The 21057-nt window shown below is 47.6% G+C and overlaps 37 non-coding genes across 37 annotated transcripts; all 37 read left to right on the top strand.

Moving 5' to 3' along the window:
* Positions 1-75: 75 nt before the first annotated feature.
* On the top strand, positions 76-148 carry trnam-cau (transfer RNA methionine (anticodon CAU)). Its single transcript has one exon. It is a non-coding gene; the product is annotated as a tRNA-Met (tRNA).
* A 156-nt stretch (positions 149-304) lies between these two features.
* On the top strand, positions 305-376 carry trnaq-cug (transfer RNA glutamine (anticodon CUG)). Its single transcript has one exon. It is a non-coding gene; the product is annotated as a tRNA-Gln (tRNA).
* A 479-nt stretch (positions 377-855) lies between these two features.
* trnam-cau (transfer RNA methionine (anticodon CAU)) lies at positions 856-928 on the top strand. The gene has a single exon. It is a non-coding gene; the product is annotated as a tRNA-Met (tRNA).
* Positions 929-1084: 156 nt separating this feature from the next.
* On the top strand, positions 1085-1156 carry trnaq-cug (transfer RNA glutamine (anticodon CUG)). The gene has a single exon. It is a non-coding gene; the product is annotated as a tRNA-Gln (tRNA).
* A 479-nt stretch (positions 1157-1635) lies between these two features.
* trnam-cau (transfer RNA methionine (anticodon CAU)) lies at positions 1636-1708 on the top strand. The gene has a single exon. It is a non-coding gene; the product is annotated as a tRNA-Met (tRNA).
* A 156-nt stretch (positions 1709-1864) lies between these two features.
* trnaq-cug (transfer RNA glutamine (anticodon CUG)) lies at positions 1865-1936 on the top strand. Its single transcript has one exon. It is a non-coding gene; the product is annotated as a tRNA-Gln (tRNA).
* Positions 1937-2415: 479 nt separating this feature from the next.
* trnam-cau (transfer RNA methionine (anticodon CAU)) lies at positions 2416-2488 on the top strand. The gene has a single exon. It is a non-coding gene; the product is annotated as a tRNA-Met (tRNA).
* A 156-nt stretch (positions 2489-2644) lies between these two features.
* trnaq-cug (transfer RNA glutamine (anticodon CUG)) lies at positions 2645-2716 on the top strand. Its single transcript has one exon. It is a non-coding gene; the product is annotated as a tRNA-Gln (tRNA).
* Positions 2717-3195: 479 nt separating this feature from the next.
* Positions 3196-3268, top strand: trnam-cau (transfer RNA methionine (anticodon CAU)). The gene has a single exon. It is a non-coding gene; the product is annotated as a tRNA-Met (tRNA).
* A 156-nt stretch (positions 3269-3424) lies between these two features.
* Positions 3425-3496, top strand: trnaq-cug (transfer RNA glutamine (anticodon CUG)). Its single transcript has one exon. It is a non-coding gene; the product is annotated as a tRNA-Gln (tRNA).
* A 708-nt stretch (positions 3497-4204) lies between these two features.
* On the top strand, positions 4205-4276 carry trnaq-cug (transfer RNA glutamine (anticodon CUG)). The gene has a single exon. It is a non-coding gene; the product is annotated as a tRNA-Gln (tRNA).
* Positions 4277-4755: 479 nt separating this feature from the next.
* Positions 4756-4828, top strand: trnam-cau (transfer RNA methionine (anticodon CAU)). Its single transcript has one exon. It is a non-coding gene; the product is annotated as a tRNA-Met (tRNA).
* A 156-nt stretch (positions 4829-4984) lies between these two features.
* trnaq-cug (transfer RNA glutamine (anticodon CUG)) lies at positions 4985-5056 on the top strand. The gene has a single exon. It is a non-coding gene; the product is annotated as a tRNA-Gln (tRNA).
* A 479-nt stretch (positions 5057-5535) lies between these two features.
* trnam-cau (transfer RNA methionine (anticodon CAU)) lies at positions 5536-5608 on the top strand. The gene has a single exon. It is a non-coding gene; the product is annotated as a tRNA-Met (tRNA).
* Positions 5609-5764: 156 nt separating this feature from the next.
* trnaq-cug (transfer RNA glutamine (anticodon CUG)) lies at positions 5765-5836 on the top strand. The gene has a single exon. It is a non-coding gene; the product is annotated as a tRNA-Gln (tRNA).
* Positions 5837-6315: 479 nt separating this feature from the next.
* On the top strand, positions 6316-6388 carry trnam-cau (transfer RNA methionine (anticodon CAU)). The gene has a single exon. It is a non-coding gene; the product is annotated as a tRNA-Met (tRNA).
* A 156-nt stretch (positions 6389-6544) lies between these two features.
* On the top strand, positions 6545-6616 carry trnaq-cug (transfer RNA glutamine (anticodon CUG)). The gene has a single exon. It is a non-coding gene; the product is annotated as a tRNA-Gln (tRNA).
* A 479-nt stretch (positions 6617-7095) lies between these two features.
* On the top strand, positions 7096-7168 carry trnam-cau (transfer RNA methionine (anticodon CAU)). Its single transcript has one exon. It is a non-coding gene; the product is annotated as a tRNA-Met (tRNA).
* A 156-nt stretch (positions 7169-7324) lies between these two features.
* On the top strand, positions 7325-7396 carry trnaq-cug (transfer RNA glutamine (anticodon CUG)). Its single transcript has one exon. It is a non-coding gene; the product is annotated as a tRNA-Gln (tRNA).
* Positions 7397-7875: 479 nt separating this feature from the next.
* trnam-cau (transfer RNA methionine (anticodon CAU)) lies at positions 7876-7948 on the top strand. The gene has a single exon. It is a non-coding gene; the product is annotated as a tRNA-Met (tRNA).
* Positions 7949-8104: 156 nt separating this feature from the next.
* On the top strand, positions 8105-8176 carry trnaq-cug (transfer RNA glutamine (anticodon CUG)). The gene has a single exon. It is a non-coding gene; the product is annotated as a tRNA-Gln (tRNA).
* A 479-nt stretch (positions 8177-8655) lies between these two features.
* On the top strand, positions 8656-8728 carry trnam-cau (transfer RNA methionine (anticodon CAU)). Its single transcript has one exon. It is a non-coding gene; the product is annotated as a tRNA-Met (tRNA).
* Positions 8729-8884: 156 nt separating this feature from the next.
* Positions 8885-8956, top strand: trnaq-cug (transfer RNA glutamine (anticodon CUG)). The gene has a single exon. It is a non-coding gene; the product is annotated as a tRNA-Gln (tRNA).
* A 479-nt stretch (positions 8957-9435) lies between these two features.
* Positions 9436-9508, top strand: trnam-cau (transfer RNA methionine (anticodon CAU)). Its single transcript has one exon. It is a non-coding gene; the product is annotated as a tRNA-Met (tRNA).
* A 156-nt stretch (positions 9509-9664) lies between these two features.
* Positions 9665-9736, top strand: trnaq-cug (transfer RNA glutamine (anticodon CUG)). The gene has a single exon. It is a non-coding gene; the product is annotated as a tRNA-Gln (tRNA).
* A 479-nt stretch (positions 9737-10215) lies between these two features.
* On the top strand, positions 10216-10288 carry trnam-cau (transfer RNA methionine (anticodon CAU)). The gene has a single exon. It is a non-coding gene; the product is annotated as a tRNA-Met (tRNA).
* Positions 10289-10444: 156 nt separating this feature from the next.
* trnaq-cug (transfer RNA glutamine (anticodon CUG)) lies at positions 10445-10516 on the top strand. Its single transcript has one exon. It is a non-coding gene; the product is annotated as a tRNA-Gln (tRNA).
* Positions 10517-10995: 479 nt separating this feature from the next.
* Positions 10996-11068, top strand: trnam-cau (transfer RNA methionine (anticodon CAU)). The gene has a single exon. It is a non-coding gene; the product is annotated as a tRNA-Met (tRNA).
* Positions 11069-11224: 156 nt separating this feature from the next.
* Positions 11225-11296, top strand: trnaq-cug (transfer RNA glutamine (anticodon CUG)). The gene has a single exon. It is a non-coding gene; the product is annotated as a tRNA-Gln (tRNA).
* A 479-nt stretch (positions 11297-11775) lies between these two features.
* Positions 11776-11848, top strand: trnam-cau (transfer RNA methionine (anticodon CAU)). The gene has a single exon. It is a non-coding gene; the product is annotated as a tRNA-Met (tRNA).
* A 156-nt stretch (positions 11849-12004) lies between these two features.
* trnaq-cug (transfer RNA glutamine (anticodon CUG)) lies at positions 12005-12076 on the top strand. Its single transcript has one exon. It is a non-coding gene; the product is annotated as a tRNA-Gln (tRNA).
* A 479-nt stretch (positions 12077-12555) lies between these two features.
* trnam-cau (transfer RNA methionine (anticodon CAU)) lies at positions 12556-12628 on the top strand. Its single transcript has one exon. It is a non-coding gene; the product is annotated as a tRNA-Met (tRNA).
* Positions 12629-12784: 156 nt separating this feature from the next.
* On the top strand, positions 12785-12856 carry trnaq-cug (transfer RNA glutamine (anticodon CUG)). Its single transcript has one exon. It is a non-coding gene; the product is annotated as a tRNA-Gln (tRNA).
* A 479-nt stretch (positions 12857-13335) lies between these two features.
* On the top strand, positions 13336-13408 carry trnam-cau (transfer RNA methionine (anticodon CAU)). The gene has a single exon. It is a non-coding gene; the product is annotated as a tRNA-Met (tRNA).
* A 158-nt stretch (positions 13409-13566) lies between these two features.
* Positions 13567-13638, top strand: trnaq-cug (transfer RNA glutamine (anticodon CUG)). The gene has a single exon. It is a non-coding gene; the product is annotated as a tRNA-Gln (tRNA).
* A 479-nt stretch (positions 13639-14117) lies between these two features.
* On the top strand, positions 14118-14190 carry trnam-cau (transfer RNA methionine (anticodon CAU)). Its single transcript has one exon. It is a non-coding gene; the product is annotated as a tRNA-Met (tRNA).
* Positions 14191-14346: 156 nt separating this feature from the next.
* On the top strand, positions 14347-14418 carry trnaq-cug (transfer RNA glutamine (anticodon CUG)). Its single transcript has one exon. It is a non-coding gene; the product is annotated as a tRNA-Gln (tRNA).
* The last annotated feature ends 6639 nt before the right edge of the window (positions 14419-21057 follow it).

Here is a 21057-nt window from a genome sequence, read left to right as displayed (position 1 = left end):
CTTCGTGGCAACTTGAACTCCTACACTGCAACTTGAACTCCTACGCTGGAAATATGTACACAGAGAAGCCTTTGTGCCTCGTTGGCGCAGTAGCCAGCGCGTCAGTCTCATAATCTGAAGGCCGTGAGTTCGACCCTCACACGGGGCAGGGTTTTTAATCCCCCTTTCCTCAATTTCTTTATGCCCGGAGACACAAATAATAAGTAGAGCTTCTTCTGTCAGCAGTAAAACACTCTCATTTGTCTTGGAGATCTCGCCCCTCACGCAGACCTGGTGAGTTGGCTCGTTTTTGTCTTCATCCGTGGGTTCCATGGTGTAATGGTCAGCACTCTGGACTCTGAATCCAGTAATCCGAGTTCAAGTCTCGGTGGAACCTTCCTGTCAGCTGTTTTGGGTGGGGAAATTTGGACTCTTTGGGCAGAATTCTTACCTGCAAGTCTGCTTTGCTCCGTGAAAAGTACAAGACTTGCCATGGAGAAGAGTCATATCAAATATCAAAGAACCTGTCCACTTGCCATTGCACCACTTCATTCAGACATTTAGGCCGACCAAGCACAGAAAAGGGCAATCCTAAAACCTTTCATTGTAATAATTCATTGAGGACAAAAGGCAACAGAAAACAAGCCAAAACATCAATTTGGACATTGATGGTAGATGTAATAGTCACTGAAAGATCAATAGGGGGTTTACTTGTCAAGGCAGAGGGGCGCTGTGTAAAGTCCCTGAAGAAGCCCTTTGGGTTATCCGTTTATAAATCGCCGTACCCCGTGCTGCTCTTTACTTCGTGGCAACTTGAACTCCTACACTGCAACTTGAACTCCTAAGCTGGAAATATGTACACAGAGAAGCCTTTGTGCCTCGTTGGCGCAGTAGGCAGCGCGTCAGTCTCATAATCTGAAGGCCGTGAGTTCGACCCTCACACGGGGCAGGGTTTTTAATCCCCCTTTCCTCAATTTCTTTATGCCCGGAGACACAAATAATAAGTAGAGCTTCTTCTGTCAGCAGTAAAACACTCTCATTTGTCTTGGAGATCTCGCCCCTCACGCAGACATGCTGAGTTGGCTCGTTTTTGTCTTCATCCGTGGGTTCCATGGTGTAATGGTCAGCACTCTGGACTCTGAATCCAGTAATCCGAGTTCAAGTCTCGGTGGAACCTTCCTGTCAGCTGTTTTGGGTGGGGAAATGTGGACTCTTTGGGCAGAATTCTTACCTGCAAGTCTGCTTTCCTCCGTGAAAAGTACAAGACTTGCCATGGAGAAAAGTCATATCAAATATCAAAGAACCTGTCCACTTGCCATTGCACCACTTCATTCAGTCCTTTAGGACGACCAAGCACAGAAAAGGGCAATCCTAAAACCTTTCATTGTAATAATACATTGAGGACAAAAGGCAACAGAAAACAAGCCAAAACATCAATTTGGACATTGGTGGTAGATGTAATAGTCACTGAAAGATCAATAGGGGGTTTACTTGTCAAGGCAGAGGGGCGCTGTGTAAAGTCCCTGAAGAAGCCCTTTGGGTTATCCGTTTATAAATCGCCTTACCCCGTGCTGCTCTTTACTTCGTGGCAACTTGAACTCCTACACTGCAACTTGAACTCCTACGCTGGAAATATGTACACAGAGAAGCCTTTGTGCCTCGTTGGCGCAGTAGGCAGCGCGTCAGTCTCATAATCTGAAGGCCGTGAGTTCGACCCTCACACGGGGCAGGGTTTTTAATCCCCGTTTCCTCAATTTCTTTATGCCCGGAGACACAAATAATAAGTAGAGCTTCTTCTGTCAGCAGTAAAACACTCTCATTTGTCTTGGAGATCTCGCCCCTCACGCAGACCTGGTGAGTTGGCTCGTTTTTGTCTTCATCCGTGGGTTCCATGGTGTAATGGTCAGCACTCTGGACTCTGAATCCAGTAATCCGAGTTCAAGTCTCGGTGGAACCTTCCTGTCAGCTGTTTTGGGTGGGGAAATTTGGACTCTTTGGGTAGAATTCTTACCTGCAAGTCTGCTTTGCTCCGTGAAAAGTACAAGACTTGCCATGGAGAATAGTCATATCAAATATCAAAGAACCTGTCCACTTGCCATTGCACCACTTCATTCAGTCCTTTAGGACGACCAAGCACAGAAAAGGGCAATCCTAAAACCTTTCATTGTAATAATACATTGAGGACAAAAGGCAACAGAAAACAAGCCAAAACATCAATTTGGACATTGGTGGTAGATGTAATAGTCACTGAAAGATCAATAGGGGGTTTACTTGTCAAGGCAGAGGGGCGCTGTGTAAAGTCCCTGAAGAAGCCCTTTGGGTTATCCGTTTATAAATCGCCGTACCCCGTGCTGCTCTTTACTTCGTGGCAACTTGAACTTCTACACTGAAACTTGAACTCCTACGCTGGAAATATGTAAACAGAGAAGCCTTTGTGCCTCGTTGGCGCAGTAGGCAGCGCGTCAGTCTCATAATCTGAAGGCTGTGAGTTCGACCCTCACACGGGGCAGGGTTTTTAATCCCCCTTTTCTCAATTTCTTTATGCCCGGAGACACAAATAATAAGTAGAGCTTCTTCTGTCAGCAGTAAAACACTCTCATTTGTCCTGGAGATCTCGCCCCTCACGCAGACCTGGTGAGTTGGCTCGTTTCTGTCTCCGTCTGTGGGTTCCATGGTGTAATGGTCAGCACTCTGGACTCTGAATCCAGTAATCCGAGTTCAAGTCTCGGTGGAACCTTCCTGTCAGCTGTTTTTGGTGGGGAAATTTGGACTCTTTGGGCAGAATTCTTACCTGCAAGTCTGCTTTGCTCCGTGAAAAGTACAAGACTTGCCATGGAGAATAGTCATATCAAATATCAAAGAACCTGTCCACTTGCCATTGCACCACTTCATTCAGTCCTTTAGGACGACCAAGCACAGAAAAGGGCAATCCTAAAACCTTTCATTGTAATAATACATTGAGGACAAAAGGCAACAGAAAACAAGCCAAAACATCAATTTGGACATTGGTGGTAGATGTAATAGTCACTGAAAGATCAATAGGGGGTTTACTTGTCAAGGCAGAGGGGCGCTGTGTAAAGTCCCTGAAGAAGCCCTTTGGGTTATCCGTTTATAAATCGCCGTACCCCGTGCTGCTCTTTACTTCGTGGCAACTTGAACTCCTACACTGCAACTTGAACTCCTAAGCTGGAAATATGTACACAGAGAAGCCTTTGTGCCTCGCTGGCGCAGTAGGCAGCGCGTCAGTCTCATAATCTGAAGGCCGTGAGTTCGACCCTCACACGGGGCAGGGTTTTTAATCCCCCTTTCCTCAATTTCTTTATGCCCGGAGACACAAATAATAAGTAGAGCTTCTTCTGTCAGCAGTACAACACTCTCATTTGTCTTGGAGATCTCGCCCCTCACGCAGACATGCTGAGTTGGCTCGTTTTTGTCTTCATCCGTGGGTTCCATGGTGTAATGGTCAGCACTCTGGACTCTGAATCCAGTAATCCGAGTTCAAGTCTCGGTGGAACCTTCCTGTCAGCTGTTTTGGGTGGGGAAATTTGGACTCTTTGGGCAGAATTCTTACCTGCAAGTCTGCTTTGCTCCGTGAAAAGTACAAGACTTGCCATGGAGAATAGTCATATCAAATATCAAAGAACCTGTCCACTTGCCATTGCACCACTTCATTCAGTCCTTTAGGACGACCAAGCACAGAAAAGGGCAATCCTAAAACCTTTCATTGTAATAATACATTGAGGACAAAAGGCAACAGAAAACAAGCCAAAACATCAATTTGGACATTGGTGGTAGATGTAATAGTCACTGAAAGATCAATAGGGGGTTTACTTGTCAAGGCAGAGGGGCGCTGTGTAAAGTCCCTGAAGAAGCCCTTTGGGTTATCCGTTTATAAATCGCCGTACCCCGTGCTGCTCTTTACTTCGTGGCAGCTTCAACTCCTACACTGCAACTTGAAATCCTACGCTGGAAATATGTACACAGAGAAGCCTTTGTGCCTCGTTGGCGCAGTAGGCAACGCGTCAGTCTCATTATCTGAAGGCCGTGAGTTCGACCCTCACACGGGGCAGGGTTTTTAATCCCCCTTTCCTCAATTTCTTTATGCCCGGAGACACAAATAATAAGTAGAGCTTCTTCTGTCAGCAGTAAAACACTCTCATTTGTCTTGGAGATCTCGCCCCTCACGCAGGCATGCTGAGTTGGCTCGTTTTTGTCTTCATCCGTGGGTTCCATGGTGTAATGGTCAGCACTCTGGACTCTGAATCCAGTAATCCGAGTTCAAGTCTCGGTGGAACCTTCCTGTCAGCTGTTTTTGGTGGGGAAATTTGGACTCTTTGGGCAGAATTCTTACCTGCAAGTCTGCTTTGCTCCGTGAAAAGTACAAGACTTGCCATGGAGAATAGTCATATCAAATATCAAAGAACCTGTCCACTTGCCATTGCACCACTTCATTCAGTCCTTTAGGACGACCAAGCACAGAAAAGGGCAATCCTAAAACCTTTCATTGTAATAATACATTGAGGACAAAAGGCAACAGAAAACAAGCCAAAACATCAATTTGGACATTGGTGGTAGATGTAATAGTCACTGAAAGATCAATAGGGGGTTTACTTGTCAAGGCAGAGGGGCGCTGTGTAAAGTCCCTGAAGAAGCCCTTTGGGTTATCCGTTTATAAATCGCCTTACCCCGTGCTGCTCTTTACTTCGTGGCAACTTGAACTCCTACACTGCAACTTGAACTCCTACGCTGGAAATATGTACACAGAGAAGCCTTTGTGCCTCGTTGGCGCAGTAGGCAGCGCGTCAGTCTCATAATCTGAAGGCCGTGAGTTCGACCCTCACACGGGGCAGGGTTTTTAATCCCCCTTTCCTCAATTTCTTTATGCCCGGAGACACAAATAATAAGTAGAGCTTCTTCTGTCAGCAGTAAAACACTCTCATTTGTCTTGGAGATCTCGCCCCTCACGCAGACCTGGTGAGTTGGCTCGTTTTTGTCTTCATCCGTGGGTTCCATGGTATAATGGTCAGCACTCTGGACTCTGAATCCAGTAATCCGAGTTCAAGTCTCGGTGGAACCTTCCTGTCAGCTGTTTTGGGTGGGGAAATTTGGACTCTTTGGGCAGAATTCTTACCTGCAAGTCTGCTTTGCTCCGTGAAAAGTACAAGACTTGCCATGGAGAATAGTCATATCAAATATCAAAGAACCTGTCCACTTGCCATTGCACCACTTCATTCAGTCCTTTAGGACGACCAAGCACAGAAAAGGGCAATCCTAAAACCTTTCATTGTAATAATACATTGAGGACAAAAGGCAACAGAAAACAAGCCAAAACATCAATTTGGACATTGGTGGTAGATGTAATAGTCACTGAAAGATCAATAGGGGGTTTACTTGTCAAGGCAGAGGGGCGCTGTGTAAAGTCCCTGAAGAAGCCCTTTGGGTTATCCGTTTATAAATCGCCGTACCCCGTGCTGCTCTTTACTTCGTGGCAGCTTCAACTCCTACACTGCAACTTGAAATCCTACGCTGGAAATATGTACACAGAGAAGCCTTTGTGCCTCGTTGGCGCAGTAGGCAACGCGTCAGTCTCATTATCTGAAGGCCGTGAGTTCGACCCTCACACGGGGCAGGGTTTTTAATCCCCCTTTCCTCAATTTCTTTATGCCCGGAGACACAAATAATAAGTAGAGCTTCTTCTGTCAGCAGTAAAACACTCTCATTTGTCTTGGAGATCTCGCCCCTCACGCAGGCATGCTGAGTTGGCTCGTTTTTGTCTTCATCCGTGGGTTCCATGGTGTAATGGTCAGCACTCTGGACTCTGAATCCAGTAATCCGAGTTCAAGTCTCGGTGGAACCTTCCTGTCAGCTGTTTTTGGTGGGGAAATTTGGACTCTTTGGGCAGAATTCTTACCTGCAAGTCTGCTTTGCTCCGTGAAAAGTACAAGACTTGCCATGGAGAATAGTCATATCAAATATCAAAGAACCTGTCCACTTGCCATTGCACCACTTCATTCAGTCCTTTAGGACGACCAAGCACAGAAAAGGGCAATCCTAAAACCTTTCATTGTAATAATACATTGAGGACAAAAGGCAACAGAAAACAAGCCAAAACATCAATTTGGACATTGGTGGTAGATGTAATAGTCACTGAAAGATCAATAGGGGGTTTACTTGTCAAGGCAGAGGGGCGCTGTGTAAAGTCCCTGAAGAAGCCCTTTGGGTTATCCGTTTATAAATCGCCTTACCCCGTGCTGCTCTTTACTTCGTGGCAACTTGAACTCCTACACTGCAACTTGAACTCCTACGCTGGAAATATGTACACAGAGAAGCCTTTGTGCCTCGTTGGCGCAGTAGGCAGCGCGTCAGTCTCATAATCTGAAGGCCGTGAGTTCGACCCTCACACGGGGCAGGGTTTTTAATCCCCCTTTCCTCAATTTCTTTATGCCCGGAGACACAAATAATAAGTAGAGCTTCTTCTGTCAGCAGTAAAACACTCTCATTTGTCTTGGAGATCTCGCCCCTCACGCAGACCTGGTGAGTTGGCTCGTTTTTGTCTTCATCCGTGGGTTCCATGGTATAATGGTCAGCACTCTGGACTCTGAATCCAGTAATCCGAGTTCAAGTCTCGGTGGAACCTTCCTGTCAGCTGTTTTGGGTGGGGAAATTTGGACTCTTTGGGCAGAATTCTTACCTGCAAGTCTGCTTTGCTCCGTGAAAAGTACAAGACTTGCCATGGAGAATAGTCATATCAAATATCAAAGAACCTGTCCACTTGCCATTGCACCACTTCATTCAGTCCTTTAGGACGACCAAGCACAGAAAAGGGCAATCCTAAAACCTTTCATTGTAATAATACATTGAGGACAAAAGGCAACAGAAAACAAGCCAAAACATCAATTTGGACATTGGTGGTAGATGTAATAGTCACTGAAAGATCAATAGGGGGTTTACTTGTCAAGGCAGAGGGGCGCTGTGTAAAGTCCCTGAAGAAGCCCTTTGGGTTATCCGTTTATAAATCGCCGTACCCCGTGCTGCTCTTTACTTCGTGGCAACTTGAACTCCTACACTGCAACTTGAAATCCTACGCTGGAAATATGTACACAGAGAAGCCTTTGTGCCTCGTTGGCGCAGTAGGCAGCGCGTCAGTCTCATAATCTGAAGGCCGTGATTTCGACCCTCACACGGGGCAGGGTTTTTAGTCCCCCTTTCCTCAATTTCTTTATGCCCGGAGACACAAATAATAAGTAGAGCTTCTTCTGTCAGCAGTAAAACACTCTCATTTGTCTTGGAGATCTCGCCCCTCACGCAGACCTGGTGAGTTGGCTCGTTTTTGTCTTCATCCGTGGGTTCCATGGTGTAATGGTCAGCACTCTGGACTCTGAATCCAGTAATCCGAGTTCAAGTCTCGGTGGAACCTTCCTGTCAGCTGTTTTGGGTGGGGAAATTTGGACTCTTTGGGCAGAATTCTTACCTGCAAGTCTGCTTTGCTCCGTGAAAAGTACAAGACTTGCCATGGAGAATAGTCATATCAAATATCAAAGAACCTGTCCACTTGCCATTGCACCACTTCATTCAGTCCTTTAGGACGACCAAGCACAGAAAAGGGCAATCCTAAAACCTTTCATTGTAATAATACATTGAGGACAAAAGGCAACAGAAAACAAGCCAAAACATCAATTTGGACATTGGTGGTAGATGTAATAGTCACTGAAAGATCAATAGGGGGTTTACTTGTCAAGGCAGAGGGGCGCTGTGTAAAGTCCCTGAAGAAGCCCTTTGGGTTATCCGTTTATAAATCGCCGTACCCCGTGCTGCTCTTTACTTCGTGGCAACTTGAACTCCTACACTGCAACTTGAACTCCTACGCTGGAAATATGTACACAGAGAAGCCTTTGTGCCTCGTTGGCGCAGTAGGCAGCGCGTCAGTCTCATAATCTGAAGGCCGTGAGTTCGACCCTCACACGGGGCAGGGTTTTTAATCCCCTTTTCCTCAATTTCTTTATGCCCGGAGACACAAATAATAAGTAGAGCTTCTTCTGTCAGCAGTAAAACACTCTCATTTGTCTTGGAGATCTCGCCCCTCACGCAGACCTGGTGAGTTGGCTCGTTTTTGTCTTCATCCGTGGGTTCCATGGTGTAATGGTCAGCACTCTGGACTCTGAATCCAGTAATCCGAGTTCAAGTCTCGGTGGAACCTTCCTGTCAGCTGTTTTGGGTGGGGAAATTTGGACTCTTTGGGCAGAATTCTTACCTGCAAGTCTGCTTTGCTCCGTGAAAAGTACAAGACTTGCCATGGAGAAGAGTCATATCAAATATCAAAGAACCTGTCCACTTGCCATTGCACCACTTCATTCAGACATTTAGGCCGACCAAGCACAGAAAAGGGCAATCCTAAAACCTTTCATTGTAATAATTCATTGAGGACAAAAGGCAACAGAAAACAAGCCAAAACATCAATTTGGACATTGATGGTAGATGTAATAGTCACTGAAAGATCAATAGGGGGTTTACTTGTCAAGGCAGAGGGGCGCTGTGTAAAGTCCCTGAAGAAGCCCTTTGGGTTATCCGTTTATAAATCGCCGTACCCCGTGCTGCTCTTTACTTCGTGGCAACTTGAACTCCTACACTGCAACTTGAACTCCTAAGCTGGAAATATGTACACAGAGAAGCCTTTGTGCCTCGTTGGCGCAGTAGGCAGCGCGTCAGTATCATAATCTGAAGGCCGTGAGTTCGACCCTCACACGGGGCAGGGTTTTTAATCCCCCTTTCCTCAATTTCTTTATGCCCGGAGACACAAATAATAAGTAGAGCTTCTTCTGTCAGCAGTAAAACACTCTCATTTGTCTTGGAGATCTCGCCCCTCACGCAGACATGCTGAGTTGGCTCGTTTTTGTCTTCATCCGTGGGTTCCATGGTGTAATGGTCAGCACTCTGGACTCTGAATCCAGTAATCCGAGTTCAAGTCTCGGTGGAACCTTCCTGTCAGCTGTTTTGGGTGGGGAAATTTGGACTCTTTGGGCAGAATTCTTACCTGCAAGTCTGCTTTGCTCCGTGAAAAGTACAAGACTTGCCATGGAGAATAGTCATATCAAATATCAAAGAACCTGTCCACTTGCCATTGCACCACTTCATTCAGTCCTTTAGGACGACCAAGCACAGAAAAGGGCAATCCTAAAACCTTTCATTGTAATAATACATTGAGGACAAAAGGCAACAGAAAACAAGCCAAAACATCAATTTGGACATTGGTGGTAGATGTAATAGTCACTGAAAGATCAATAGGGGGTTTACTTGTCAAGGCAGAGGGGCGCTGTGTAAAGTCCCTGAAGAAGCCCTTTGGGTTATCCGTTTATAAATCGCCTTACCCCGTGCTGCTCTTTACTTCGTGGCAACTTGAACTCCTACACTGCAACTTGAACTCCTACGCTGGAAATATGTACACAGAGAAGCCTTTGTGCCTCGTTGGCGCAGTAGCCAGCGCGTCAGTCTCATAATCTGAAGGCCGTGAGTTCGACCCTCACACGGGGCAGGGTTTTTAATCCCCGTTTCCTCAATTTCTTTATGCCCGGAGACACAAATAATAAGTAGAGCTTCTTCTGTCAGCAGTAAAACACTCTCATTTGTCTTGGAGATCTCGCCCCTCACGCAGACCTGGTGAGTTGGCTCGTTTTTGTCTTCATCCGTGGGTTCCATGGTGTAATGGTCAGCACTCTGGACTCTGAATCCAGTAATCCGAGTTCAAGTCTCGGTGGAACCTTCCTGTCAGCTGTTTTGGGTGGGGAAATTTGGACTCTTTGGGCAGAATTCTTACCTGCAAGTCTGCTTTGCTCCGTGAAAAGTACAAGACTTGCCATGGAGAATAGTCATATCAAATATCAAAGAACCTGTCCACTTGCCATTGCACCACTTCATTCAGTCCTTTAGGACGACCAAGCACAGAAAAGGGCAATCCTAAAACCTTTCATTGTAATAATACATTGAGGACAAAAGGCAACAGAAAACAAGCCAAAACATCAATTTGGACATTGGTGGTAGATGTAATAGTCACTGAAAGATCAATAGGGGGTTTACTTGTCAAGGCAGAGGGGCGCTGTGTAAAGTCCCTGAAGAAGCCCTTTGGGTTATCCGTTTATAAATCGCCGTACCCCGTGCTGCTCTTTACTTCGTGGCAACTTGAACTCCTACACTGCAACTTGAACTCCTACGCTGGAAATATGTACACAGAGAAGCCTTTGTGCCTCGTTGGCGCAGTAGCCAGCGCGTCAGTCTCATAATCTGAAGGCCGTGAGTTCGACCCTCACACGGGGCAGGGTTTTTAATCCCCCTTTCCTCAATTTCTTTATGCCCGGAGACACAAATAATAAGTAGAGCTTCTTCTGTCAGCAGTAAAACACTCTCATTTGTCTTGGAGATCTCGCCCCTCACGCAGACCTGGTGAGTTGGCTCGTTTTTGTCTTCATCCGTGGGTTCCATGGTGTAATGGTCAGCACTCTGGACTCTGAATCCAGTAATCCGAGTTCAAGTCTCGGTGGAACCTTCCTGTCAGCTGTTTTGGGTGGGGAAATTTGGACTCTTTGGGCAGAATTCTTACCTGCAAGTCTGCTTTGCTCCGTGAAAAGTACAAGACTTGCCATGGAGAAGAGTCATATCAAATATCAAAGAACCTGTCCACTTGCCATTGCACCACTTCATTCAGACATTTAGGCCGACCAAGCACAGAAAAGGGCAATCCTAAAACCTTTCATTGTAATAATTCATTGAGGACAAAAGGCAACAGAAAACAAGCCAAAACATCAATTTGGACATTGATGGTAGATGTAATAGTCACTGAAAGATCAATAGGGGGTTTACTTGTCAAGGCAGAGGGGCGCTGTGTAAAGTCCCTGAAGAAGCCCTTTGGGTTATCCGTTTATAAATCGCCGTACCCCGTGCTGCTCTTTACTTCGTGGCAACTTGAACTCCTACACTGCAACTTGAACTCCTAAGCTGGAAATATGTACACAGAGAAGCCTTTGTGCCTCGTTGGCGCAGTAGGCAGCGCGTCAGTCTCATAATCTGAAGGCCGTGAGTTCGACCCTCACACGGGGCAGGGTTTTTAATCCCCCTTTCCTCAATTTCTTTATGCCCGGAGACACAAATAATAAGTAGAGCTTCTTCTGTCAGCAGTAAAACACTCTCATTTGTCTTGGAGATCTCGCCCCTCACGCAGACATGCTGAGTTGGCTCGTTTTTGTCTTCATCCGTGGGTTCCATGGTGTAATGGTCAGCACTCTGGACTCTGAATCCAGTAATCCGAGTTCAAGTCTCGGTGGAACCTTCCTGTCAGCTGTTTTGGGTGGGGAAATGTGGACTCTTTGGGCAGAATTCTTACCTGCAAGTCTGCTTTCCTCCGTGAAAAGTACAAGACTTGCCATGGAGAAAAGTCATATCAAATATCAAAGAACCTGTCCACTTGCCATTGCACCACTTCATTCAGTCCTTTAGGACGACCAAGCACAGAAAAGGGCAATCCTAAAACCTTTCATTGTAATAATACATTGAGGACAAAAGGCAACAGAAAACAAGCCAAAACATCAATTTGGACATTGGTGGTAGATGTAATAGTCACTGAAAGATCAATAGGGGGTTTACTTGTCAAGGCAGAGGGGCGCTGTGTAAAGTCCCTGAAGAAGCCCTTTGGGTTATCCGTTTATAAATCGCCTTACCCCGTGCTGCTCTTTACTTCGTGGCAACTTGAACTCCTACACTGCAACTTGAACTCCTACGCTGGAAATATGTACACAGAGAAGCCTTTGTGCCTCGTTGGCGCAGTAGGCAGCGCGTCAGTCTCATAATCTGAAGGCCGTGAGTTCGACCCTCACACGGGGCAGGGTTTTTAATCCCCGTTTCCTCAATTTCTTTATGCCCGGAGACACAAATAATAAGTAGAGCTTCTTCTGTCAGCAGTAAAACACTCTCATTTGTCTTGGAGATCTCGCCCCTCACGCAGACCTGGTGAGTTGGCTCGTTTTTGTCTTCATCCGTGGGTTCCATGGTGTAATGGTCAGCACTCTGGACTCTGAATCCAGTAATCCGAGTTCAAGTCTCGGTGGAACCTTCCTGTCAGCTGTTTTGGGTGGGGAAATTTGGACTCTTTGGGTAGAATTCTTACCTGCAAGTCTGCTTTGCTCCGTGAAAAGTACAAGACTTGCCATGGAGAATAGTCATATCAAATATCAAAGAACCTGTCCACTTGCCATTGCACCACTTCATTCAGTCCTTTAGGACGACCAAGCACAGAAAAGGGCAATCCTAAAACCTTTCATTGTAATAATACATTGAGGACAAAAGGCAACAGAAAACAAGCCAAAACATCAATTTGGACATTGGTGGTAGATGTAATAGTCACTGAAAGATCAATAGGGGGTTTACTTGTCAAGGCAGAGGGGCGCTGTGTAAAGTCCCTGAAGAAGCCCTTTGGGTTATCCGTTTATAAATCGCCGTACCCCGTGCTGCTCTTTACTTCGTGGCAACTTGAACTCCTACACTGCAACTTGAAATCCTACGCTGGAAATATGTACACAGAGAAGCCTTTGTGCCTCGTTGGCGCAGTAGGCAGCGCGTCAGCCTCATAATCTGAAGGCCGTGAGTTCGACCCTCACACGGGGCAGGGTTTTTAATCCCCCTTTCCTCAATTTCTTTATGCCCGGAGACACAAATAATAAGTAGAGCTTCTTCTGTCAGCAGTAAAACACTCTCATTTGTCTTGGAGATCTCGCCCCTCACGCAGACCTGGTGAGTTGGCTCGTTTTTGTCTTCATCCGTGGGTTCCATGGTGTAATGGTCAGCACTCTGGACTCTGAATCCAGTAATCCGAGTTCAAGTCTCGGTGGAACCTTCCTGTCAGCTGTTTTTGGTGGGGAAATTTGGACTCTTTGGGCAGAATTCTTACCTGCAAGTCTGCTTTGCTCCGTGAAAAGTACAAGACTTGCCATGGAGAAGAGTCATATCAAATATCAAAGAACCTGTCCACTTGCCATTGCACCACTTCATTCAGACATTTAGGCCGACCAAGCACAGAAAAGGGCAATCCTAAAACCTTTCATTGTAATAATTCATTGAGGACAAAAGGCAACAGAAAACAAGCCAAAACATCAATTTGGACATTGGTGGTAGATGTAATAGTCACTGAAAGATCAATAGGGGGTTTACTTGTCAAGGCAGAGGGGCGCTGTGTAAAGTCCCTGAAGAAGCCCTTTGGGTTATCCGTTTATAAATCGCCGTACCCCGTGCTGCTCTTTACTTCGTGGCAACTTGAACTCCTACACTGCAACTTGAAATCCTACGCTGGAAATATGTACACAGAGAAGCCTTTGTGCCTCGTTGGCGCAGTAGGCAGCGCGTCAGTCTCATAATCTGAAGGCCGTGAGTTCGACCCTCACACGGGGCAGGGTTTTTAATCCCCCTTTCCTCAATTTCTTTATGCCCGGAGACACAAATAATAAGTAGAGCTTCTTCTGTCAGCAGTAAAACACTCTCTTATTTGTCTTGGAGATCTCGCCCCTCACGCAGACCTGGTGAGTTGGCTCGTTTTTGTCTTCATCTGTGGGTTCCATGGTGTAATGGTCAGCACTCTGGACTCTGAATCCAGTAATCCGAGTTCAAGTCTCGGTGGAACCTTCCTGTCAGCTGTTTTTGGTGGGGAAATTTGGACTCTTTGGGCAGAATTCTTACCTGCAAGTCTGCTTTGCTCCGTGAAAAGTACAAGACTTGCCATGGAGAAGAGTCATATCAAATATCAAAGAACCTGTCCACTTGCCATTGCACCACTTCATTCAGACATTTAGGCCGACCAAGCACAGAAAAGGGCAATCCTAAAACCTTTCATTGTAATAATACATTGAGGACAAAAGGCAACAGAAAACAAGCCAAAACATCAATTTGGACATTGGTGGTAGATGTAATAGTCACTGAAAGATCAATAGGGGGTTTACTTGTCAAGGCAGAGGGGCGCTGTGTAAAGTCCCTGAAGAAGCCCTTTGGGTTATCCGTTTATAAATCGCCGTACCCCCAGCTGCTCTTTACTTCGTGGCAACTTGAACTCCTACACTGCAACTTGAACTCCTAAGCTGGAAATATGTACACAGAGAAGCCTTTGTGCCTCGTTGGCGCAGTAGGCAGCGCGTCAGTCTCATAATCTGAAGGCCGTGAGTTGGACCCTCACACGGGGCAGGCTTTTTAATCCCCCTTTCCTCAATTTCTTTATGCCCGGAGACACAAATAATAAGTAGAGCTTCTTCTGTCAGCAGTAAAACACTCTCATTTGTCTTGGAGATCTCGCCCCTCACGCAGACCTGGTGAGTTGGCTCATTTTTGTCTTCATCTGTGGGTTCCATGGTGTAATGGTCAGCACTCTGGACTCTGAATCCAGTAATCTGAGTTCAAGTCTCGGTGGAACCTTCCTGTCAGCTGTTTTTGGTGGGGAAATTTGGACTCTTTGGGCAGAATTCTTACCTGCAAGTCTGCTTTGCTCCGTGAAAAGTACAAGACTTGCCATGGAGAAGAGTCATATCAAATATCAAAGAACCTGTCCACTTGCCATTGCACCACTTCATTCAGACATTTAGGCCGACCAAGCACAGAAAAGGGCAATCCTAAAACCTTTCATTGTAATAATACATTGAGGACAAAAGGCAACAGAAAACAAGCCAAAACATCAATTTGGACATTGGTGGTAGATGTAATAGTCACTGAAAGATCAATAGGGGGTTTACTTGTCAAGGCAGAGGGGCGCTGTGTAAAGTCCCTGAAGAAGCCCTTCGGGTTATCCGTTTATAAATCGCCGCACCCCGTGCTGCTCTTTACTTCGTGGCAACTTGAACTCCTACACTGGAAATATGTACACAGAGAAGCCTTTGTGCCTCGTTGGTGCATTAGGCAGCGCGTCAGTCTCATAATCTGAAGGTCGTGAGTTCGACCCTCACACGTTGCAGGGTTTTTATTCCCCCTTTCCTATGACATCAGTTATATCACAGTATTTTACACTTCTCATTAAAACCTTCCTATCAGAGGAAACCCTGTGTCTGTCTCTAAATATGCACATCTTTTTTTATGTTTGTTTGTTATTATGTTACATAAATAACGAATAATTCCACATAAATGACAAATATCACAATTCTACTGGACTGTTGAATGACACATGAATAAAACACGTTGCTATACGTTGTAATAAAGTAACGTTTATGACTTGGTAACACCTGCTGTTGTCAACATGTGACGCATCCCCGATGCTATAAAGTCGCGTAAGCGCCGTCACCAATAAACCACGCAAATGTCCGCAGAAACACGGAGAGACGTGACCGTTAGCTCCCATACGCGATTTAGACCGAGTTCCGTTCACCGTATTAAACTAAAGTTAGTAATAATAACCATAAATCGTGGCTAAAGTTACGTGTGTGACGTCACGGCCGCCGCTAGCATCGATCGGCAGCAGGTTTGTTGTGGGCGAACTCATTTTCATTCACTCACATTTAAATAGTATTAGTATCCCTGCTTACACTCATAATAAACACCCATTAACCTGCGCTCTAGTACTAAAAGAGAACATAGTTGACATGTTGTACTTACGTCTTCCGCGTATTGTTAGAATCAGTGCTGTAGAGGTGGGTAAACTCTGAATTTTGTGATCATACAGACCTCGACGCGATGTGAAGCAACGCAACACAAAGCGTTGCGACTTCGATTTTATGTTACGCTCCCTGGTGGCTCGACCTGGAGCGCAACACAAGGACAACAGGTCAAAGCAAGTGTGGCGCCAGCCACACAAAATCCACCACACAAAATGTAACAAAAAAGTATTTATTTTGCAAAAGTGCAACACAGGGATCAACAAGGACTTTCAGTGGCACCAAAGAAAAGAACCTAAACAAACCCCCCCAAATTGCTGAAGCCACGGCGGTGAGTTGTGGCCTCAAGGTCTTAGGTGCATCAAGGGGCGGTAACCCTCGAACTCCGTGGTGGACACCGGTGGTCAGGGAAGCCGTCCGACTGAAGAAGGAGGCCTTCAAGGTTATGATATCCGGTGGGACTCCAGAGGCAGTTGCAGTGTACCGACAGGCTCGAAGGGCAGCAGCCTCTGCCGTGATGGAGGCAAAGCAGCGAGTATGGGAGGAGTTCGGGGTAACTATGGAGAAGGACTTTCGGTCGGCACCAAAGTGTTTTTGGAAGACCATCCGTCACCTCAGGAGGGGGAAACGGGGAACCATCCAAGCTGTGTACAGTAAGGATGGGACCCTGTTGACCGCGACTGAGGAGGTTATCGGGCGGTGGAAGGAACACTTTGAGGAACTCCTGAACCCAACTACTACGCCCTCTTTGGTGGAGGCGGAGCTGGAGGCGGAGGAGGGATCATCGTCAATTAGCCTGGTGGAAGTCACTGAGGTAGTCAAACAACTCCGCAGTGGCAAAGCCCCGGGGATTGATGAGATCCGTCCAGAGATGCTAAAAGCAATGGGTGTTGGGGGGTTGTCTTGGATGACACGCCTCTTCAACATTGCGTGGAAGTCTGGGACAGTGCCAAAAGAGTGGCAGATCGGGGTGGTGGTACCCCTCTTCAAAAAGGGGGACCAGAGAGTGTGTGCCAATTACAGGGGTATCACACTACTCAGCCTCCCGGGTAAAGTCTACTCTAAAGGTGCTGGAAAGGAGGGTTCGGCCGATAGTCGAACCAAGGATTGAAGAGGAACAATGCGGTTTTCGTCCTGGTCGTGGAACAACGGACCAGCTCTTCACTCTTTCCAGGATCATAGAGGGGGCTTGGGAGTATGCTCAACCAGTCTACATGTGTTTTGTGGACTTGGAGAAGGCGTATGACCGGGTCCCCCGAGAGATACTGTGGGAGGTGCTGCGGGAGTACGGGGTACTCCTTGCTTGGGGCCATCCAATCCTTGTACGCCCAAAGCGAGAGCTGTGTTCGGGTGCTCGGCAGTAAGTCGAAGGCGTTTCCGGTGGGGGTTGGCCTTCGCCAGGGCTGCGCCTTGTCACCAATCTTGTTTGTGGTCTTCATGGACAGGATATCGAGGCGTAGTCGGGGGGAGGAGGGTCTACAGTTCGGGGGGCTGCGGATCTCATCGCTGCTTTTTGCAGATGATGTGGTCCTGATGGCATCTTCCGTCTGTGACCTCCAACTCTCACTGGAGCGTTTCGCAGTCGAGTGTGAAGCGGTCGGGATGAGGATTAGCACCTCTAAATCTGAGGCCATGGTTCTCAGCAGGAAACCGATGGATTGCCTACTCCAGGTAGGGAATGTGTCCTTACCCCAAGTGAAGGAGTTCAAGTACCTCGGGGTCTTGTTCACGAGTGAGGGGAAGATGGAGTGTGAGTTTGGCCGGAGAATCGGAGCAGCGGGGGCGGTATTGCACTCGCTTTACCGCACCGTTGTGACGAAAAGAGAGCTGAGCCGAAAGGCAAAGCTCTCGATCTACCGGTCAATCTTCGTTCCTACCCTCACCTATGGTCATGAAGGATGGGTCATGACCGAAAGAACTAGGTCACGGGTACAAGCGGCCGAAATGGGTTTCCTCAGGAGAGTGGCTGGCGTCTCCCTTAGGGATAGGGTGAGAAGCTCAGCCATTCGCGAGGAGCTCGGAGTAGAGCCGCTGCTCCTTTGCGTCGAAAGGAGCCAGTTGAGGTGGTTTGGGCATCTGGTGAGGATGCCCCCTGGGCGCCTCCCTAGGGAGGTGTTTCAGGCACGGCCAGCTGGGAAGAGGCCCCGGGGAAGACCCAGGACTAGGTGGAGAGATTATATCTCTGCACTGGCCTGGGAACGCCTTGGGATCCCCCAGTCAGAGCTGGTAGATGTGGCCCGGGAAAGAGAAGTTTGGGGTCCCCTGCTGGAGCTGTTGCCCCGCGACCCGACCCCGGATAAGCGGTTGAAGATGGATGGATGGATGGACAAACCCCCCCCCCCCAATGACCGGTGCTTAGCACCATAAAGTACAGTGGGTGGTGCTCACTCTAGCCTAGGGTACTAAGAACAGGTACACCTACGTGTATGCAATATGTAAACCCCGGAGTATATTACCTGTCCTCATTGACCCTGTGCACACCACCAAAAGATATTACCACAACTACCACAAGTGCTCTTCCAACCGAGAGCCCAGCTCAACACAAAATAGCCCTCCTCTACTGAAAACAAACATTGACTATATAAAAAGGAATGGTTGATGGGAGATCTGGAACAGGTGTGGTGATTGGATGAGGGGGACCAGGTGTGCACATCTGTGAAGTGAGAGAATGGAAACAGAAGGGGGAGACAAAAACACAAACCAACAACACAAAAAAAGAACACCATATCTGTAGACCTATTCCCTTATAGCACTGTACGTAACACTCCCCCCCATAAAGAGTCAGCCCGTGGCTGACGATACCTCAGTTCATGGGTTAAACCCAGCTTGAAGTCAAATCCAGAAAAAAATAAAGGCCAAACAAAACTTAGCAACCACTAACCCACAATGGTTACACCCGGGACAGAGCGTCTGCAAACACATTTTCGGTGCCCTTTTTGTGGTGGATCACCAGGTTGTAATTGGTGATAATCAAGGACCAACGCATTAGTCGTTGGTTGTGATTGTGCATGCGATGCAGAAACACCAGCGGATTGTGGTCCGTGTAAACCATCACAGGCTCCGCACTAGACCCAACATAAACCTCAAAAAATTGGAGCGCGAGCAGCAAAGCCAACGTCTCCTGTTCTATGGTCGAGTAGCGCATTTGGGCACTATTGAATTTCTTTGAAAAGAATCCCACAGGGTGGACCAAACCCTCAGAATCCATCTGAGTTAGAACTGCCCCAGCACCAATAGAGCTCGCATCGACTTCAATGGAAAAAGATTTATTGAAATCAGGAGCACTTAGTACTGGGGCATTACATAATAGCGCTTTACAGCATTCAAAAGCGATTTGACACATATCTGACCAGACAAATTTTACCAATGGACTGATCAAGTCAGTCATCGGGGCTACAACGGAAGAGAAGTTCCTACAGAACCCTCTGTAGTAACCAGTCATTCCGAGGAATCGCCGTAATTCCCGCCGAGTGGTGGGTACTGGAAAAGACGTGATTGCTGCGATCTTTTCCTCCAAGGGTCGCACTTGGCCTCCGCCCACCTGTTTACCCAAGTAGGTCACAGTTGCCTTTCCAAACTCACATTTTGCAAGGTTTAGTGTCAGAGATGCATCCGCTAGTCGCTGAAACACTGTTCTTAGAGAGTCCACATGAGCAGTCCACTCTGACGAGTGTATTACCACATCATCCAAATATGCAGTACAGTTAGGCACACCACTGAACACACTACTCACCAACCTCTGGAAAGTGGCCGGAGCGTTTCTCATCCCGAAAGCCATCACAAAATATTGCGCAAAATTATCAGGAGTTGCAAAAGCACTGATGGCAGAAGCCCTTGGTGAAAGGGGAACTTGCCAATAACCTTTCAATAGATCCAACTTTGTGACATAGCGAGCGGATCCTATGGTATCCACGCAATCATCTACGCGGGGCATAGGAAATGAGTCAGGCACCGTTATATGGTTTACCTTACGATAATCTGTGCAGAATCGGACAGTACCGTCAGGCTTTGGAACCAATAAGCACGGAGAACTCCATGGACTGGAGCTGGGTCGTGCCAAGTTATTCTCCAGTAAATAATCAACCTCTTTTTTCATCAGAGATCTGTTGTATGCATTTACTCTGTACGGGTGCTGCTGACGGGGATTTTTGGGTGGCAACACCTGACCTGCAGCAGCCGCTGCCTCGTCCGCCTTCCTCTTCCTCCAGGCAGTGCTCCTACTTTCTCTGGGAATTTGAGGAGGCGGACCGGCAGGACCAGGGAAGACACCCAGGGCCATCAGGACCCTGGATGTCCTCCCGAGAAGAAACGAGGAGGAACAAAGCCCGTAAGCAAATAGTGCTGCAAGAGATTCTATCTCACAATCATCAGTATGTGAACTTACTTCAGAGTCTGAGGAGGGCTGCTGGAGATCAGGGTCCTGAACCTCTGGGGCCTCAGGAGAGGCCACTTGACCTGAACGGGATGGCTCAGACGGTGCGTCAGCTGGATCACCTGACCGGGCTTCTGCCACGCTGGAGGACGGAGTATCGGGCCCGAAGACGGTAGGGTCCGCTACGTCTTCTTTGATGCCCTCATCCTCCTCCAGCGCCTCGATGGCAGGAGCCTCGCCCGGAGTGTCAGGGTCCAGGCTGACGTCCTAAAGCACTTTGCCGGTCTGCTGGTACAGGTACTCCACTCCGATGAGCTCCCCTGTCACACAGAGAAGGATTCAGTAGCGGTTTGTTTTGCTGTCAGTTATGAGATGAGGTGTTTTCACATTGCATACCTGTGTACTCAGCCGGCTCGGTGAAGTCGTTAACCACGTGAAGACCAAGCACTCTTTGGCTCTTCTGGTTAAGGACGTGCTTGAGGTGGCCACTGTAAGAGGTCTCAGCCGTCCCCCGTCTGCAGCCGGTGGTGGTACAGCTGCCGCTGGTCCTCGTTCCTCCTCAACAGTCCATCCACCAGGAACTTCCCCACCATCATCTTGGCTGGCGTCCGCATCTCTCTGCCTAGCATGAGGAGGGCAGGAGCAGATCTGTAGGCCATCAGCACAAGACTAACATGGTCATCCCAGTTTGTGTTTTGCCGTTACTATGGCCAGCTGTTGCGCCAGCGTGCGGTTAAACCTTTCAACTAGTCCATCGCTCTGTGGGTGAAGTGGTGTAGTGCGAGTCTTGTGTGAGCAAAGTTTTTCACACATGGCAGAGAAGACACGGGACTCAAAGTTCCTGCCCTGGTCTGTGTGGACTATTTCAGGTGTGCCAAATCTGCTGAACATCCCTCCCACAAGAGCGTCCACTATAGTTTCTGCCTCCTGGTCTGGGAGGCTGTATGCCTCGGGCCACTTGGTGAAGTAGTCCATAGCAGTGAGGATGTACCGGTTACCTCTCTCAGTGCGGGGAAAGGGTCCGAGGACATCAATCCCCACCCTCTCCATGGGGCATCCTGCTGGAAACTGTTGGAGTTGGGCATGAGATGTGCCTGCAGG

The sequence above is a fragment of the Gasterosteus aculeatus genome, chromosome 3 (assembly GCF_964276395.1).
Source record: "Gasterosteus aculeatus chromosome 3, fGasAcu3.hap1.1, whole genome shotgun sequence".
Lineage (NCBI taxonomy): Eukaryota > Metazoa > Chordata > Actinopteri > Perciformes > Gasterosteidae > Gasterosteus > Gasterosteus aculeatus.
Note: the sequence above shows the minus strand (reverse complement) of the source record. Positions and strands in the feature narration are given on the sequence as shown.